The following is a 19,042-nucleotide window of genomic DNA, read 5'->3' as shown; positions in this document are numbered from 1 at the left end:
GAGTCGCGTTCCGTCCCGCGATCTCTGCGGTCCAACTTTCCGTAATGGATGCGGGGACGCATCTATCATGTCTCGTCATCAACGTCAGAATACAGAATTCCGGCCAAACAGAGAGCAGCTGTGGGCTCGCGCGTTGAATGCCGGCTACCGAATACAAAAGAGCGCATCGAACGAACAGCGGATCCCGCGTAGACCCGGATCCCTATAACCGGAGTGCGTCAATTTTCATTTCCCACGGGGATCTATGTTCATTAGCGATCGACGCACTTTTACCTAAGCACCTAAGCGCCTCGGTTTCGCAATAGGTTGCGCGCCACCGTGTATTTACACGGGTTCGAGGTCTCGGGAGGGGGGGGGGGGGGTGGTAGAGCCGAGGATACGACCAGGATACCGCAACCCGGTTAAGAGAGGGGGTTCGTGATTGATTTCGACCGGCGTTACGAGCGGGGCACACTTCGAATATGCCGAATTTTTTCTCGATTTTCCAAGTGTTTCGGCGGCGACCGGTAACGCGTATTGCGGCCACGTGCGACGATTTAGTCGATTTCCCGAGAACAATTCGCTCGTTGCCGGCCGACGACGCGCTCCTTTCTTCCATTTCGCACGCGCATTGAAACGTGTCGCATAATAGCGCGAAGCGCGCATTGCCGATTCGAAGCGTCGAGCAACGAATTTTCGCGAAACTCGATTGCGACCAGCCCCGGGCGCGGTGCTCGAAATCGAAATTCGAAATCGGCGTCGGCCGGTCCTGTGTTTCGAATTCTTTCATCGGGGCACGTTTAACGCGTTCACCGCGTGCCGGGCCGCCAGAAAAATCGAATAAAAACCAGTGCGGGGTATTTATTGACGCTCCTTGCTTTCCGGAAACCTGCACGTTCCGCGAAAACAGCAGCGTGAAAGAATTCGCTCGGATATGCGCGAGCAACGAGACGATGTTAAAACTGTCAACCGTTAGAGACATTTTACAGAGTGCTCGATTAAATCCAACAAACCGAGTGGAGAGTTTAGCTAATCATTATGTTGGGAAGCAAATGGGAATTTTCACTGACAACACATACTCGTTGAAAAAAAGAACAGAGTACAGTTGTTAACGTCCAAGTAGGATTGGTTCCGTTTGGGTGGTATAGTTTCCTTCTTTCTATCTTATACTGGTTTACTACTATTTTGTTTAATATCGTCCTCTTTCGTTTCCTACGTGTACTTTTGTATACACATATGTACAAAAGGCTATGACTAGTCAAGTGCTGAATAAATAAATAATTGAATAAATGTGTTGCTTTGCACGTAGGCAGCGTATATTATGTGAAAAATAGTATACGAAGTAGATAGAAGATACACATAAATTGTTTGCTTTTTTAATTATAGCAAGTTGAAAACGGTGTAAGATGTGTTGCCATAAATGCATGGAATCCGAAGTCTATTTACAGAAATGACAGGACTGAATTTGACACGGTGGATAATATGATTGCAGTAAAGAATTTATTTAATCGTATCGGCGCCCTTTATAATTTGAACATGACTTAATAATTCTCAAATACAGAATACATATATAATATGAATATATATTACGGGACGGATCATGTTGACCAGTTCAAAAAAGGGGTAAGATAAACTGGCACCACATAATACTACTCGTATTATTTCAATTCGGTTTACAGATTATGAACCAGGAGGCTGTTCACAATAACTTGAAGCAGACTGATCACGGTTTCAAGAATATCGCTGACGTTACTAACAGTTCCATTCAGCAAAGTCGCAATCAGCGGGGCCAGTTCTTCGAGAATCTGTAAATACGTTCAAGTGAATACTATAGACACCCATTCATTCTGGGTTAAACAATTAATCGAATCTTGCTTAATGAGCGGATTTCCAGGTCTAAGCGAGTTTCTTGTATATACGTACGGCGGTGACGGTTCCGCCTAAATTCAGCCCTGATAAAGCTGAGCTCTGAGTGGTAGACGCGGCCACGGTCGTGCCGATCAGCTGCCCCCATTGAGTCAACAATAAGATTCGTGTTAGCAGGATGCAAAGATTAATATAGTAAAAATGCATTTGGAACAAGATCTTTTCCTTAATCTCTAAAATGTGTCGTCGCAGGATTGTAAATCAATCTTTTACCGTGTTTTTACTGGGTTGTCAAAAGAAAACTGACGTTATTCGGTTTTTTTTCTCTCTGATAGGGTAGTGGAGCCGGTTATTGTGGGGCGACTAATTGCTATGCCTTTGGTTCATTTTCGAGCATAATTAACTTTATACTTGTCAGATAAGACATGTTACATTTTGTTAATCTCTTTATTTAGTTTATGATTAAAAAATGTAATATGTCTCATTCAATATAAAGCTAATTATGCCCGCAATTATACACAGCAATTGGTCACCTTACGGTAACTGGTTCCGCTATCCTATTGCAGAGGTGGTAAAACTTTTTGATTCCATTTTTGTTCGTAAAATTACGAACGGATTGATAATTGTGCCCGAAATTCTATATAACCTTAACTTACTATTCGAGCTTAGCATACTATTCGATTAAGGTACTACGATCGTTAGACTGCAGATTTTATGTACTTATGAGAACAATGCGCAGGCGAAGCACAACGCATTAAAAATGTCCGAAGAATTTGACAACGGAAACGAAAAAGACAAGTTAACGAAATAAAATTGATCGTTTTCGCAAATGCTTGAATAAACAGAAAAATTTGGAAGAAGACGAATTACCGTTGTCAGAAAAGCGCCAGCGAAGAGGACGAAGATTGCGTTGCCACGGTAAGCCATTTTGCACACCTCTATTTGGTAACTAACGATCGGGACAATGAGAGACGTTCGACTGAATCGCGTTCTAGAGAATGCTCATCACCAGCAGGCACGTCTCTTTTAAAGATCATTCGGCTAATATATTCGCGGTATTATCGCGGGCATTTATTTTTGCATATCCATGGCCGATACGAACGAAAATTCTATTCCTCGACAAAAAAAGAAAGTGACCAAAAAAAGAAAGTGACAAAAAAAATTGTTCGACCATAATATTTTAAAAATTCGTTATGTGTTATCTATGCCGATATGCTGTCGGATAACGCGTCAGACGCGTAACAGAATTGATATTTTTTTATTATTTCGAGGTCGAAACTTTATTTCGAAGTATTTGGTCGCTTTTTGCAAAATTGTCGAGCTACTTATCATATGAAATTACTAGTTAGCTTACTTAGCTGGCCAAGTTAAGGACAATGCTAATATACTTGTCAACCTCTTCGGTTCCATCGAAGCAAAGGTCGTCTAATTTCCGTATCCTGCCCGATGGAGTACTCCGCGAATAATTTTCAGACGTACCTGTTCGTTATATCTCGTTCTTGAATCCCGCTAAAATTGCAGATGTAATTGTAGCCGGATTTATTTTAATCATCACGAACGAAATTCTACGCTGCGCAACTACCCGCAGCAGAGAGAGTTTTGCGCGGACGAACATTTCGGTATACATATATTGAATTTTCTGAAAATTGTTAAAATTTTTTATCAGACCGTGTGCACGGTATTCGGGCTCTATAGAAACGCTGCTGCTCGTATTTCAACATTTCATTGGACCAGTAACTTCCTCGCATTTGTCCCGAATCTCTTCAAAGTGAAATATGTTTCATGGGATAGAATATGCATCGAATAAGATATATGAAATGTTTCTACCCAACAATAAACAAAATTAAAAGATTTACTACATCTTGGTCGATAAATGTAACGTTGAATTATATCTTAACGCTTTACCGATAGCCTATAAATTGGTTCTTTCCCCGGATTGGTAGTTTGCGAATCTATTGTCATGACAACCAATAATTTGCTAATCTTATGAAGATATGAAAATGTTCACGGCCGAATAGTCGGTCGGTAAAGTGATAAAATGTAATCTGTAACTGCTGTAATATTAAAACGACAAATGAATTATACAATATTATACAATAAACCATACTCGTGCGAGTAAAACGAGGAAAATGTGACTCGCGTCGTCATGATTTTAAACAAAAAATAAATCAAAGACACAGCAGTCGGTCACCTAACAGTAACCGCCTCCGTTGCTCCTGTTAACTTCGTAGTTAAACGTTGATTCGAAGTTGAAAATCTGAATGTGTGTCAAGGGTGAATTATAGAACGATCGGTTAGATCAGTCGACAAAGGAGACGATCGTGGGGTCACGGGAGAAACCCGAACGATATTCCGTTTTCGCGCGAGCAACTTCGTTGAACGAATCGTTCGCGTCCCGTGCCATTCTGGATCCCTACGTAATCCTGTGATCCCGATGGTTGCAGAGAGCTGCGGAGGGTTGCGTTTGACCACGTCTAACCAGCCGCCATTACCTCGAGTGGCCTCGCGACAAACTTCGATCATTACCAGTGGTTTGTTTTCGCGCATGCCGACCGTTCTACTCCGGCATTCCTTATTATCAGAGTTTCGAGATTTCAGTTCGTTCTCATTACGGATTCAGCGCGAATCGCTACGCCACTTATGCCAATACGTTTTCTCTCTCTCAACTATCTCAAACCTCTCTCAATTTCTATCAAGCCGCACCCTCGTCGCGTCAACCTATCCAAAGCCAAGGTAATCCAATTACCCTGCGGTAATAACAACCGGCCGACTACAGGGATGCATCTTCCTCGTTTACCATCCGGTCACGCGCCTTTATCTTCGTTGTGTGCTCGCGATCAATCGTTTTACATCGCTTTTCAGACCCAACTCGACTGCACTAGTGTTTATAGTTGCGAAGTGAAAATACCCGAGTCAGTGCTCTTACGAAAAATGTCGATGGGTGCAGTAAAGTTTTGGCAAAAAAGTCAGCTGCGCAACGGCCCCAGATGCAATAGTAGCGGTCCCGTGTCGGAAAGGAAAGCGCGCGTTTCTATTATACGTATGTTGTGTAGCGAGGGTGATGCGCATCGATGAGTAGATGCAACGTATGCACCTAATATGGAAGAGCAGGACTGAGCCGAGCCGGCTCCGGCACGATAAGGTGGATGCAATACGTTAGGAATTTCAATACGGCGGCCGTCTCTTAAAGTGCAAAGTTTTACTTGCCGGTGTCATCCGACTCCGTCGCGTTTCCCTTGCAGTTTGCATGCATTTCCTATTTATGGTGTTTCTCGATGCAATGTCGCTTCTGGGGCCACCGCGCCGCGGAATCACTTCGCGCCGCGCGCTGTGTTTTAATCTATAAATACATAGATAAAGGCGCCTGCGCGCCGAAAAAAAGACACATTTGCCCAGAAAAATTCAGCGATGAATTCATCAACTGTTTGATTAACTCCCGAGGGCTTTCAGTTTCCTCGAAAACAGACTCAGCACTGCCGCAGTGAACGCTTGATAATACACTGGATGTAAATTTTATTGTTTAGTTTTGAGATTAATATGTTTCTTAACACTTAAACAACCGTTTACGAGATTTCTCGTGTTCCAATCGTAGAAGTCCGGAACGAGATCTCTCTTTTTTATCTGTTCTTTTAGAAAAGGAAAAAAACAAAATATACTTGTAACTTTTCTGCTGCTCCTTTGGATAAAGGAATTTGTATGTGACAAGATATTTATTTTTAAATACCTGTAACCGAAATGCCATTTTAATTAAGCAAAATAATTTCGTTCAAATGGTGTCCTTCACTGTGTACACACTGTTCCAAGCGATTTCGTATATTTCTCAATACACGTTGTTAGTATATCCATCGGAATTACCTCAATTTCATAACGAATATTTTCTTTTAATTCCTGAATTATTTTTGCTCTCGTAAGATACACCTCACATTTAACCCCTTGCACTATGATTTCTTTCAGAACTGCGTTAATTAGTACCTCTTCGTCTTCAATAATTTCTTTAATAAAACGAGAGGATTTTTGTTTCCTGATTATTTTCGTTATTTTCATTCTCGGATTCTGACGACAGAAGATTTATGTTTTGTTTCGATTTAGAAAAAATAACAGTCATTTATTAAATTATGTTCGAAATGTTCGTCACGAGTCTGACTCGCTATTATACTGCAAGGGGTTAAGATAACACCATAGCGGATAGTCACAAGCGGTAAGATCGTAACGTACTTTCGATTACTCGCATTTGAAAATAAATATCTTGACACGAATATTTATGATTTCATGTAAAAAAAATCGTCAGGTTCCTTCGACGCACCCTGTATATTCACATACGAGGATAGAATCTCCTCCGCACCCTGTATTATATATTCGAACACCGTAGTATTTGAGCCGCCCAGTGCACACATCGATTAACTCCACTTTTTGAAAAATCTTAAATTTAAGTGTCAAAGCACTTGGTATAGTCATAACTTTTTATATTTATAATAACTTTCCTGAATAATAAAGATTAACACCATTAAACGGCAAAATTTTTTTTTTTTTTTGGCTATTCTTTCTTGTTAATTTTATACATTAAATAATATTAATTTTATACATTAAATTATACGTTAAATGAAAGCTATATCTGTATTTATTCATTCTACATTATATATGTGAATCTATGTTATAACAGGAATTTTAAAAATCAACGTACATCATTTCATCGCGTTTCTCGACTTTTTGTCTTATAGAGTTAGTCGATGTGTGCACTGAACGGCTCATTTGTGAAATGGTTGTGCTACACGTATGGCGTGTTGAAACACATGGTCATCGAATATTCCCGGCTAGTGCAATGTCAGTGGAAAAGTACGAGCCACATTGGGCTGAAGTTTACGCTCGCGCGAGAGAACGATCGAAGCGCAAATAATTAATAAACGTAATAGGAACTCGCGAGACGAACATATTTTGCCAGGAAACTTGTAGTTTGCCGCAAAGTTTTACGGCTTAATTTGCCTCCGCTGCCGCGGGTAGAGATAATAAGAATAATGTCTCGTGATTATAGTGCTGGCCGTGATATCGCTTTGTTCCCGTCTCGCCGGCCTGGTTACATGGAAACTCTCGGTCGTATAACTATAACTTATCGAAATCGAGTTTCCGCACCGTTAGAAGAATTTCTTAGGCGACTTTAATCCTTGAGGAAGGCTCGAACAATGCCCGCGGAATGCGATTAGTTTAATAAAACAAGCATTTTCTAGTCGCATGTTTCACTTTTAATGTTTATTCTCAGCCATCAAATCTATTTATTTATTATTTTCATTTTTACGTAAAATTAAAACATTATTATTGTGTTGCATGATCTAAACATTAAAAAAGAATTAATATTACTAATCGTTCAACGAAAATGAATTACCAGCGTGACACGTATGTATAAACTCAATACAATTGCAAAGTGTTAATTGTCATATCGTTGATGATTCATAGATTGTATAAGGGAAACATCAAATGTTCGTTATGGAATAAAATTTCGCGTGCGGATGACTTTTCTGCGACAATATTTTCATTCGTTGCATTTTACAACTATTACAGCTGGGTAAAGTAAAATTTGCATTACTTTCTTTCAAACTAGACCATGAATTTTTTTGAAAAAAATGATAACACGTCGCGTTTTAGTTTCTCCACTAATAAATAACTTTCGTTCGCGACGCATATTTTACCGAGAAATGTGTTTGAATATTGAAAAACGTTGTTCGCAACCAGGAAACCCGAAACCATTAACGCTACCGATCTTCTTTTCGTTGCGCTGTGTTTTGAGTTATTTACTATCATTTCGTTCCTCATCGATAACAGAGTGCACGCTTCTGTTTCGTATAATATTCTCCGGTTTATTCGAGTTTATTCAAACAGTTCCATTTACTGAAAACGCGTTCGATGCCGCGGGATATTTTCGTCGGAGATTTTCACATAATATTGTACCACTTCTAGGCGATATCGAAACGAGTTTTATCGTTAATAAATTCCTGCAGGAGCAAATGTATTTGCATTTAATTTAAATCTATGTTTACATTAATTCTAACGACCGACAGCTTTTATTGGCCTCTATTCGAAACATTCACGGGGTGAAATTTGGTGAAACAGTGTTTAAAAATGCTGTAACACTCGATTCTTGGAAACATTCTTTTTCGAAACGAAAGATTTCTCAAAGAGACTTTTAAATATTCGGCTCATTGGGAACCTAGTTCTCTTCAAAATTTTCGATATTTCAAGGCTTTAGCCCGAAATCCTTGATCGAGGAGCCTCGTCCTATTGCTGCGGGATGACGCCACCGTTCGCCTTTCCAAACTCTAGGAACGTCCTAAGGAACGTCCGCATCTAGGGTCTAACGTGAGAAATGAATTCTATTTTAAATACAATAGTCTCGCTACACTTGTCGCTGTTTCGTTCCCCAATTTGTCGGTGAAGCGCAGCCGTAAAATCGATCGCGAAGCTACATGGATATATCTTCGACGTACGGTTTCGACGATTTACGAACAAGGAATTCAATTCTCCCAACTGCTCGAATTGCTCACTTTAAATCTTGTCGGAGCTCCAACGGGAATTCCGGTTTCTTCGTGTAAAGTAGGCGTCGTCTGCCTTGATTGGGCGTGGCATGGTAGCTCCGACAGTCGCTGGGGGCTAGGTCAGTGCCCCACAGAGCGATCTACGGAGCTCTCCTGTCTGATTTAGAGAGCTTCGCGGTGCTTCCGTAGAAACATCTTACGCCGCGTCTACATTTCTCTGTGACGTTAGTTGGGGGTCGTATAAAACAGCTTGTTGAACGATCAACTGCAAGTTCCGAGCTGTGGAAGCGCCGAGAGTCGGGCACATTCGATTGGTCGCTGGGGACAAGTCGCGGCACGCGTGCTTTTGATACTTTGGAAAGAGTTCGCTTGGAAAACACAATACGAGCAAAACTGAGCGGAACGGAGCAGAGAGAAGCAGGGTGAAGTCGCGGTGATCAATCAAGCTCCATTCAACGGGCATAATAAAATAACATGCGGCGAGCAGGCGCTTTTTTACCAGTACCCGAACCGCGTTACCGATTCGGTTAACTGAATAGCTATTCAACGACTTTTAACGATCAATGGAATCAAGAGAAAAACGCAAATCTCCCCTAAGCAATGCGTCACCCCTCTCTCTCTCTCTCTCTCTCTCTCTCTCTCTCTATCTGTCTCTCTCTCTCTCTCTGTCGCCCTCTCACGCTCTTCGCTTTGTCCGTGCGCCGCGTCGCGTCGATTGCATTCGCTGCAATGACAAATCAATGGCGTAATTAAAGCGACGCTTTTACAAAATGCCAAGCTGATTACTTCAATTACCAATGGGTCTGATATTTGTGGCATACTTTGTGCGAAGGGATTTGCGCAACTGACTGAACGCGCCATTCAATCTACATGTGTACACGCCTTTTCGCAGTTCGCAGTCCTGAATATTTGCCTTCGCGCGATAACCACTTGTCATTATCACTCTTGCAGAGTACGTCAACGACTATCGGTACTTTTTTCTCGACCGGTTGCTTGCGATAAGCATTACTCAAATATTCCAGATAAGAACTAGAAATCAACAAATATTTAAATACTGGGAATAGCCATGGTACGAGGAACGCGAAGAAAGAGAAATAATAGGAAAGAAGTGACACGTCTGGAGGAGTCGCATCGGCGCAGGGTGCAAGTTCCGATTAAAATCGATCGTTCGAGACGAATTCAACGGAATTCTCAAGCCCGTGTCTCGGCATTCCACCGTTCCAACGAGCCGCGATTCTATCGAGGCGGCTCGCAAACACCTTTCGGGTGAACGTAATAATCTGGCGACGCGGATGAATCGACGATACGTAGGCATTTTATATGGCGGCCTCGTAATTCCCTGCGATCCGAGGTCGGCTTTGAAGTTGAGCGCAACGCAAATGAAATGAATCTCGATCGTAAAGTCCGTATCGTAAAAACAATAAAACTATGCCACGTGGCGAGAATACCAGAATACGAATGACTTTACGTTAACCTGGCGGCTGTGTCGGAAAAATAAAATACTCCGCACGCAGCTACCTGGATTTAAGCAGCAGCGTGCAGGTGCATCTTAAACCGGTGCCAGCGGTCGAAGTTTCTACTGAAAACTGAGCTTAGAAAGGTGTTAGAAATAAGAAGTCAGAGATATTTAGAGTTCGACGATGATAGTTCACTTTGACGACGAATATCAACCTGAATTCATAGGTCCTTGCATTAGAAATCTTGTTAGCAGATACTCTGTTCATAATCGCATTATGTAGGATGACCGGTCTTTATGACATCATTAAGAATTCATGGAAAGTCAAAGTTTCTCTACTAAACCAATCTGCTTGACACAGCTACAGTTCCGGACAAACTAATAGTACATGCAAGAAAATATATCTTTTTTATCATTGCCTGGATGCTGTCGTGAATTCAATGTTATAGAGAATTTAATAGAGAAAACAATTCCACGGCATAGAAGAATTAAAAATTCCATTATTGCGGAATGAGAGAATTTCTCTCAAAATAGAATCCAACGCTTGCATAAATCCTGTCCAAAGTGATTGATTATCAAGGTGATTGAGAACAAAGATGAATGTACGCATTGTTAATATTAAGATACAACATGTAAGTTTCTTTTTCACATTAATTGTTAGTATCAATTCTGATTTATTTTTCGTCCTCCTGTTTGCGCGTCGCACACAGTGGAAGTCAAAGGGGATGAAACGATCCTAGATCGAATTCCTTTCTGTTGCATCATATTTCTATATTATTTCTTTGAAAATAAGAAACCCTAAGCTATCTCTAACAAATTAAAGGCAGTACACATGTGATAATTATAATTTCAACTGGGATCATGCGTTACTTATGCTTTCGCTTTTCATCCCCAAATTTAATGTTCCATCTTGTTCTCTTTTCGCATGAGAATCTTTCTGCATTCTTATCGACCGCAATTCCTTCTGACCGAATTTCATTGAAAATTCTATCTCTCTTCTAGACTCATGACAATTCACTATTCAAACTAGATTCTTCATTTAAAACTTCCCGATAACTGCTACGAGAGCTTATCGGTCTCAGGGACGATTCAAAATACTCAAGGAATTTAGAAAAAAAAAGAAGAAAATAACAAGAAAATTCGTCGAGGACGTCGCACGTATGGTTTCTTTCGCGGCAGTGTACATGGGGAAGGGGGTGGAGAAGAGATTAAAATTCTATCGGATCGAAAGCGAGACGAAACAACCGGCACAACCAATCGCTCGTTCCCTGGAATTACCTTGTGCTTTTTTAACGAAGAAAATGAAAATCTGTCGGGCGAAATCGAATTATCGATTGAAAACGAAAATTCAATTTCGATGGGAAATTTACTGCGCGCTGCGCCGCGCCACAACGGGAATGGTCATAGTAACGTAACGGCTTACGGGCTCGGACACGCGAGAACGAACGTCGTCGTAATCAATGGCCGCGTTTCGTCTTTCACCGGGACAGTCGGAACATCTGTGTCAGTCGATTCGTGGTCTACCAGATTTAAATCCATTTTACCACCGTGCCCATATTAATAGAACATTTGAAATCCGTGCGACTGCGGTACCCCTTTGACTCTCGCATCTACGAAACCCCCGGAAATCCTACGAATTTGCTCACTTTTCTGCGGACGATGTTTCATCGAGATATCGTTCCGCGGATAACGATCGCGCATGAAAATTCTTAACACTTTAACGACCGCACGTCTACGCGATCAAACGTCGCTAGGGGCCGGCAGTATTTTTGAAGAATTAATTTTAAAGAACTTTATTAAATTCACGAAAAAGTTAACATAAAACAAAAAACAACAAAGTTTAATCAAAAATTAAAAATAGGCGATAATTACCTATAATCAAAGACGCGACAATGAAATATGAAGCCAATAGCAATATCCACACTTGTTTACATTCATAAATGATCACACAAAGAGTGTGGTACTGGTCACCAACCTTCGGCGTCAGCATCACACACATGTTGTGTGAGTGGTCGGTGACGGTTGTTCCGGCTATCACACACATGCTGTGTGAGCGGTTGTTAAAGTGTTAATACTGGAAAGATACGAAAGATCAAAGGTAAATTTATTCGATTTTTCGTGCATGCGCAGCTGTCCTCTGGACGAATAGGAAGGCGTTTCCGATTTGGGTCTGTTGGATCCAAGAGGCAATAAAACAGCTAGAAATATTCGTGTGGATAAATGCTTCGCAGCGTAATTTAATTTGGTCAGTATGTGTGTGTGTGTGTGGTTTCTACGCGAGCTTACTAACGAATCCGTTACCGCCTGTTACAATGCTGCGCATATATGTACACGCGCATGTCTGTTGTGCTGTGCCTTTGTGTATGCTACTGTGTCTTTGTTATGCGGCTATGTCTTTGTTACGCTGCCGTGTCTTTGTCCTATGCAGCTATGCCTTTATGTATGCAGCGCACCCTTATGTATGCGGTTGTGCCTTTGAGACGAGTGTTCTCGATTACCGTACTCGACAAAGTTGTTCTCTTTCTTCAAGATCGACGAGGAAGGATTAAGCCAGTTGGGAACTTAAAGAATAAGATTCGAGCCGAAAGGGTTAAAAACCGGGGATGGATTTCGATGGAACGCCCTCGGGTCAAAAGGTCGCCGGCAGGTGTGCGTCTTCTTGACAGGAAATAGATTTGATACTAATGTCGGGCATCTCTGTGTCGGCGCAGAAAGTAGAATCGCGATCTGGGAATTGAAATCGGCGGTTGGGGAAGGGAAAAAGAATTGTGTCGGACCAGGCAAGTATCGGTGGTGTCGAACGGTGGAAGACGTTCGGCGAACTGAGCCGAGTCGAAATGTCTGCTGTCGCCATTCCGCAGATCGGGACATTCGTCTTTGGTTCGTTTCGGACGTTTCTATTTCCTCGGGAACTACAACTCGTCTCTCTCTCTCTCTCTCTCTCTCTCTCTCTCTCTCTCTGTAGCTTGCATCGCGTCGCGCATCGGGGTGTTACTCGTTGTCTCGCAAGCTATTTTCCGCCGATCCATCTCTCGCACGCAAACTTTCTCTATTCGAGATCTTTCTCTGCTGTTTTACTTTTCGAACTTCACATTTTCAATTAATGCCTCAGTTATCGAGAGTGCGAGCAGGTTCTATGGATTTCTTTCCGAACCTAGAGCCTCAAAATGTAGATCAAGTAACTAAAGAGCATCGTATTGTCTTCGTGAGGCTCCACTAATTTTCATGACACCAACGCCTTCAAAATTTTATATATCTAACGCATTTGTTTTAATATTGTTATTTAATTATTGAAGGGGTAAGATGCCGTTCAGATCCATATGCAGTGTAAATTGCGTCGAAAGGTTTCAGAGTCACCGAGATCATGTACACGATTACTGTAGGAGTTTACATATCTCTAAAGTATTTTAGCAATTAATAGATTTTATTCAAATTTTTAGGAGTTACACGTATTAAGTTGACAGAAAGAAATCACTAATAAATATATTTTGCAATGCGTAGAATGAAATGAGAATTCTCATTTTCCGTTCCTAATGTGTTAAGATATTTCTAATGGCCATAAAGAGTGTGGTGGGTATCTTCTCTTAGAGAGGAAGTTTATAGATTAAAACTTGTATAATATAATATGAATCTGTTATTCTGATCTGTCATTTTTGGCATTAGACATTACCATCGCAGTAAGGATCTCATCAAATACAATATTATGGAAACATTGTTCTCTTTCAATTAAATAAATTAAAATCCCATTGATTTAATTCCTACCGATATTAGCAATTTTAGATTAAATAAGTGTTACCCCTAAAAACTTAACAAACAAATGCGCAAAGTGAATTTAATGCGTCGCAAATATAACGACGATCATCCACAAGTTATTATACTGTAATTTCCAACGACGCGATGCAACCATGTAAGTTACATCCCATGTCGATAAAAAAACAATTAAATAGAAAATATCGAAGAACGAACGACGAAAAATATCGTTCGCTTGTTAATCGCGTCGACTATCGGAGGATAAATCAAATTGGAACGGGATTCGTCGACAACGATTCCCGGAGCATAAAACACGAACGGGGAATAGAAGTTGGCATCACGGGAAACGCAAAAACTGTATCCGAGGCGGCGTATAATTCCGCAAGATTTACGTCGAAGTGTTCTCGAGAGCCTAGAATTTCTTGCGTGCGCGAAACGCGTACGCCGTCGGATGCGCGATTTAACGAACGGACTCGACAAAAGAATCCGTCCGACGCTTCTTACCGCTGCTCGATTGTTGCTCGATCGAAGAGAAACGGGTCGAGCCGTATTTCCGAGTCGGATACGACATCGAAGATACGAGATCCGCGGGCAAGATTTATTTTCACTTTCGTCCCGCGGATAGATTTAAGCGTCTCACGTATATTCGGGTTTCTGGCATATTTACCGCCGGCAAGAGCCACGATAAGAAAGATTATTATTAGCGGAGGCTGGGGGTCGGGGTCGAGAGAAGAGCCTCTTATAAATATCCGTTACGGAATTCCGGAATGGGACTGTCGGGCAATTCATTTTTCTCATAAATTTTTATGAATCGGAGCACTTGGGATCCACGAAACTCACTCTCGCCGGCAGAAGGTGAGAGACGTGCTCGGCGTACCAGCTGATTCGGCGGCCAGATTTTTTTATCGCTCGCAGAAGCTCCCTAATTCTGTCGTCGTGTCCTCGAACCCTCGCGAGGCCATCCTTTAGACTCAATCTTTCTCGCTAGACGCGACAAGATTTTAGTTGCACGAACGATATATCCCCCGGCTCGGAGAAAGCCACGATTTTATTTATCAAAGGCCGATCGTTTCGGGTGGTCGTCTCAATCGTGCTTGCCCGGTCGGACATTCTCCCAACTCGGGCTTTTTGCCGCCGTTACCGCTTCCGATGCACCCGAGAAAAGTTGAACTTGTTGCGAAATGTTTCTCGCGCGAGTATAAAGCGAGGGGCTCCGCGTTATTATCGCGCTAGGTGACGCATGAAGAGCGACGCGCGCTTACGGCGGCTAAATTCGTGTCCATCAGGAAACACCGGGACAGTTTTTTCGGCAGTGAAGTGTTAAACATTCTCGCCTCGGTACATGAATATTTCACGAGCGCCGACTTGGAAGCGGGGACCCGGGGCGGTACGCTAGCCGTGACATAAATTTTCCCTGGCAGCACTTCGTCGCTCCTGTAACTAGTCCGGAGACTGTAAAAACCGTCGTCGGATGGTCTATTTGACGACGCCGCGAGCTGGCTCGATGGAACCGCGCCGGCGAAAGGGGAACGGGGCCGAACAACTTCGGAATCGTATCTGTAGCGAGCTGCGAGATGTCCGAGGCACAACTTAACGAGGAAACGAACATTTCCCAACGATCTGTTCCAAAAGCCAACCATCGAAATCGATTTTGACGAGAGAATCACGTATAACGTTCAATGCGTTGCAGTTTTTGATTCCGTTCGATTTATTAACCCTTAATAACCTAGAGTTTCAATTTTGATATGAATCTTTTAAACCGAATGTTCACATTACTATTAGTTTTTTTTATAGGTTGGCTGTACGTATTTTACTGTTGTATAATATTCTTTCCAACGAAATTAAAAAAAAATCTAATGTCATTATTGTTTTATTTTATCTATGACATATTACTTGCGCGGCAAAGTGAACAAGTAATACTTTTGAGGTAAGTGAATATATTATTTTCGCTATGATATAATTATTTTTTGCGAGTGCATGTTTTACTTGAAGAAACTAGTGCTATTTTTGATACTTAATGCCTGAAGTATCAAAATTGATACCTGTTTTTTTTTCTAAATAAATATGTAAAATAAATATTGTGATTTTTTTAGCTATTTTTCCCTTCATCTAGACCCTCAAGCAAACACAGTAATATTAAAAAAAAATCACTTTCGTAAATCAGGCTACTAAGGGTTAACGGTTCAAAATGGTCGGCTACATTTGACTCAAGCTAAGCTTCTACTAACTACTTGCTCATCTGCGATGATAATGTAATCGTAAAAAGAAAAATCCAAAAATGGGAACGTTTCTAACGCACTGGTTTTTGTTCAATCGAATTGTCCAAGTTGGATCCTTTCATTATTGATGCGCAAAGTAACAATTGATTTCGATTTTTAATTTAGCACTGTAATAAATTAGTGATCTGTGAAAATTTGTGTTGTAATTTGATATCGACGACATCGCTACCTATTTAACTATACTCGATATGTGGTCTAACCAGAAACCAATAGTTGAGAGCATTGATACTTTCAAAAAAAGTCTTAAAACAAAAGCAAGAGTTTTGGTTCTCCTGCGAATAATTTTGGTGACGTAGGTGGAAAGGGTACAGATCAGAGAAGATTAGACATCGTCGTATTCTTGTCGGCCATATACTGCGCTACGTCAACCAGAGCCCATGTCCTTATTTCGAAGGCAACGTCCACGCTTGCTATTCCCAAGTTCCACTCATCATTCGCCCGTAAACATCCTGCGGCAACCGATAGCTGGTCGTCTCGTCCACCGCTATCCAGCAACAGTTACGTTTATACGTGTGTTTTAGTCTCGAGCATCCTCGTTCGACACAGACCCTGTCATAAAATCCTTTACGTTTACCAAGGGAATGCAGAACAGGAGAGTCCCGCAAATCTACGGGAATTATACAAATACGTATTTGTTATCGTGTTATTACAGCGCAATCGAGGTTCTAAGGACTAATTCGGAGACGTGCGGACCCAATTTCATCTTCGATCTTTCTTTGCGTTTGCAATGTTGTGAAATCTTTTAAGCTGAGAAATCATACCGAGGTCCATGACTCTATGTAAAACACTTGGAAACGTCGGTGAACGTCAGCTTCGCCATTATGTCAGGTTATGTTAGGTTATGTCCGTGTTCGAATTCATTATTCGAAGCACGCCTGATACCAGTATTATGATCGATTACGCTGCGTTGTTACACGGATAAATTCCTATTGATTTGTACAATAAATCCGTATTCTGTAAAGCGTAACGATAGAGCATTCGCATAATCGAGGCTCTGCTACCTGGCTCTAATTTCTACCGGGGTTCCTTGAAAATTGCGTCTCCAACACATTCGCGCGCTAATTTTTGTCACAAATATAGAAACCCCGCAAAATGTCTCGGAAATACGATTCACGCGAGTTCCTTTATTATCGTGGAACGGGCAGGGGGACACGCAATAACAATATTTGTCGTGGTAATAGTATTAGGTGAAGCAGTGAAAATTCTGGTCGGAACGGTGGTCCATCCGTAGGTGAAATTATTCGGTGCACGAGATTACGCAAAGACCCGCGCGCTTACATTGCGAAATTTGATTTCGCAATAAAACTGAGTGCCGTTCCAGTTTTCGAACTCTATTTCAAATATTAATCCACCGCCTAGTCCCTGTGGTATATTGGTTTTTAAGATATATCGGAAACGCATCCACGTATCGACTTCCATCGGGATAAAATGGGAATTCATTTTCAAAAGTAACGTCGCGCGTCCCACTACTAATTTCCGATGGACATGTCTGGAAAGAGAACGCTTTGAGACCGACTCTTGCGGGTATTCGGTGGTCTTCGCAGCGTGGCTGTGTAGAACGATGGAAAACAATAAACTGTGCTCGATGCCGGCCGTTCTGGACGTTCCTGTCGCATCCGAGGAAGCTTACTTCACAAATTCTCCCCCTTTTCGAGACGGAACTGTTTCACGACCTTGTGTCTCGAGGTTCGTTCGAGAATATCTCGTAATGTCCGAGCAGCAAAATCGAGCGACATTCTATTGGTATTTTCCGCATAATAATTTTCTAACAGTTACGTCTCATACGTCATTCGATAGCTTTTGTTTTCCCTTGTAGCGCGATTGTCTACTTAATCGTTCCGTGCGGGGAATAAAGTGACTGACTTCTCGAAAACTATGGAGTTGTCCAGTGAACACTGTACGATGCAATCAGGTGATTCAATCCCTGAGTACTATGGAGTGTCAAGTGAACAAGTACGAACATTTACGATTATTCCGAGTGAAAAAGAATGTCAAATATATGTGTACAGGCACAGTTAAAAAATGTAGCGTCTCTATCGAAAACCCCTTTGTTTGAAACGACGTAGACAACGGAGCGCCATCGATAGGAAAATCGAGTGTTTCGTTGGAGTTGGCGTGGCGTCGGGTGGCAGAAGGGGCTGGTTTAGAGGTTGGTACAGGTCGATAGGGAGGGAGAAGATAATCAAGAAGCGATTGCCGAAAGTTCGGCGGGCAGAATCTATCACGCGCGGAACAATGGCCATCAAATGAGATGGCGAGGGCAATTGACCGAAGCCTGATGGTTTGTGCTCAGCCTGGTCTCGTTGTCGGTCTTTCTCCGCTCCTAGGATGGTTCCCTTTCTCTATTTACTCGAACCTACGTGATCTCCGCAACGCAAACTGCACAGAATGCAGAAACCCGATAGAAAATAGGCAGCGCCGTCGTCAAATAGTCAAACCGAACACCGAAACGTTTTCCTGCTCCTCCCCCCCACCCTGTCCGCCAATAGGATTTCCGATTGACACTTTCGATCCGTTCGGCGAAACATCGGTCACCGAAGAATTTTTCACGCCACATGCGCCGCGTCGCGCCGATGCGGTGGCTTGTCCGCGATACTCTTCAAAAGGGACGTTTCGGGCCGACATTTTTATTTGGACCCTTTGTCGAGCCCGGCGCAGTAATATTCTTCCGCGGCTCTATGACACTCGTCAAATATTTCCCGAAATTTATTGCGTTTTTTTCGAGACGCCTCGTCGATCGAATTTTCAATCGATCGAACTTCGTTTTTTGACACGCGATCGTTTCAACGATCGCGGGATCCGCGTAGACAGCGTCGGAAGATTAAATGGAAATCGGGTTTTGTCTGGACATCTGGAAGTTTTGGGCTCGCCGACCGGGTACAGTTATTTCCTGTGTCCGTGGCAAACGACGTCGTATGGCGATGCAGTTACCGCACGACACAGCAATATCGTAAATACGATACCAGCTTGGACAACCGTTCGAATCCCAAGCAATTCTCTTTGGCATTCTCCCGGCGTAGCTTTTACGGTCACCTGATCGCAATCTGATCAAAATTGGGTCACGCGGGGTGTGCCCCTCTTGCCCCGCTCGAATCGCCATTGTCGCATTTTTCCACCGTTTCATTTTATAATTACGTCTCAATCGGTTCTCTTGTCCACGCTCCACGATTCTCCGGCCGTTTCTTCCG

General features: G+C 42.2%; 1 protein-coding gene and 1 long non-coding RNA gene across 5 annotated transcripts in view; both read right to left on the bottom strand.

The window, feature by feature from the left end:
* Nucleotides 1–19,042, bottom strand: part of LOC144477002 (putative glucosylceramidase 3) — a 63,309-nt gene that overhangs the window by 17,885 nt on the left and 26,382 nt on the right. The window lies entirely within an intron of this gene.
* On the bottom strand, nt 1,463–2,852 carry LOC144476337 (uncharacterized). Its single transcript, XR_013495002.1, has 3 exons — nt 2,716–2,852; nt 1,903–1,983; nt 1,463–1,784 (listed from the first exon to the last, which is right to left on the bottom strand). It is a non-coding gene; the product is annotated as an uncharacterized LOC144476337 (long non-coding RNA).

This window comes from Augochlora pura, chromosome 2 (assembly GCF_028453695.1).
Source record: "Augochlora pura isolate Apur16 chromosome 2, APUR_v2.2.1, whole genome shotgun sequence".
Lineage (NCBI taxonomy): Eukaryota > Metazoa > Arthropoda > Insecta > Hymenoptera > Halictidae > Augochlora > Augochlora pura.
The sequence above is the reverse complement of the archived record's forward strand: the minus strand, read 5'-3'. Positions and strand labels throughout refer to the sequence as shown.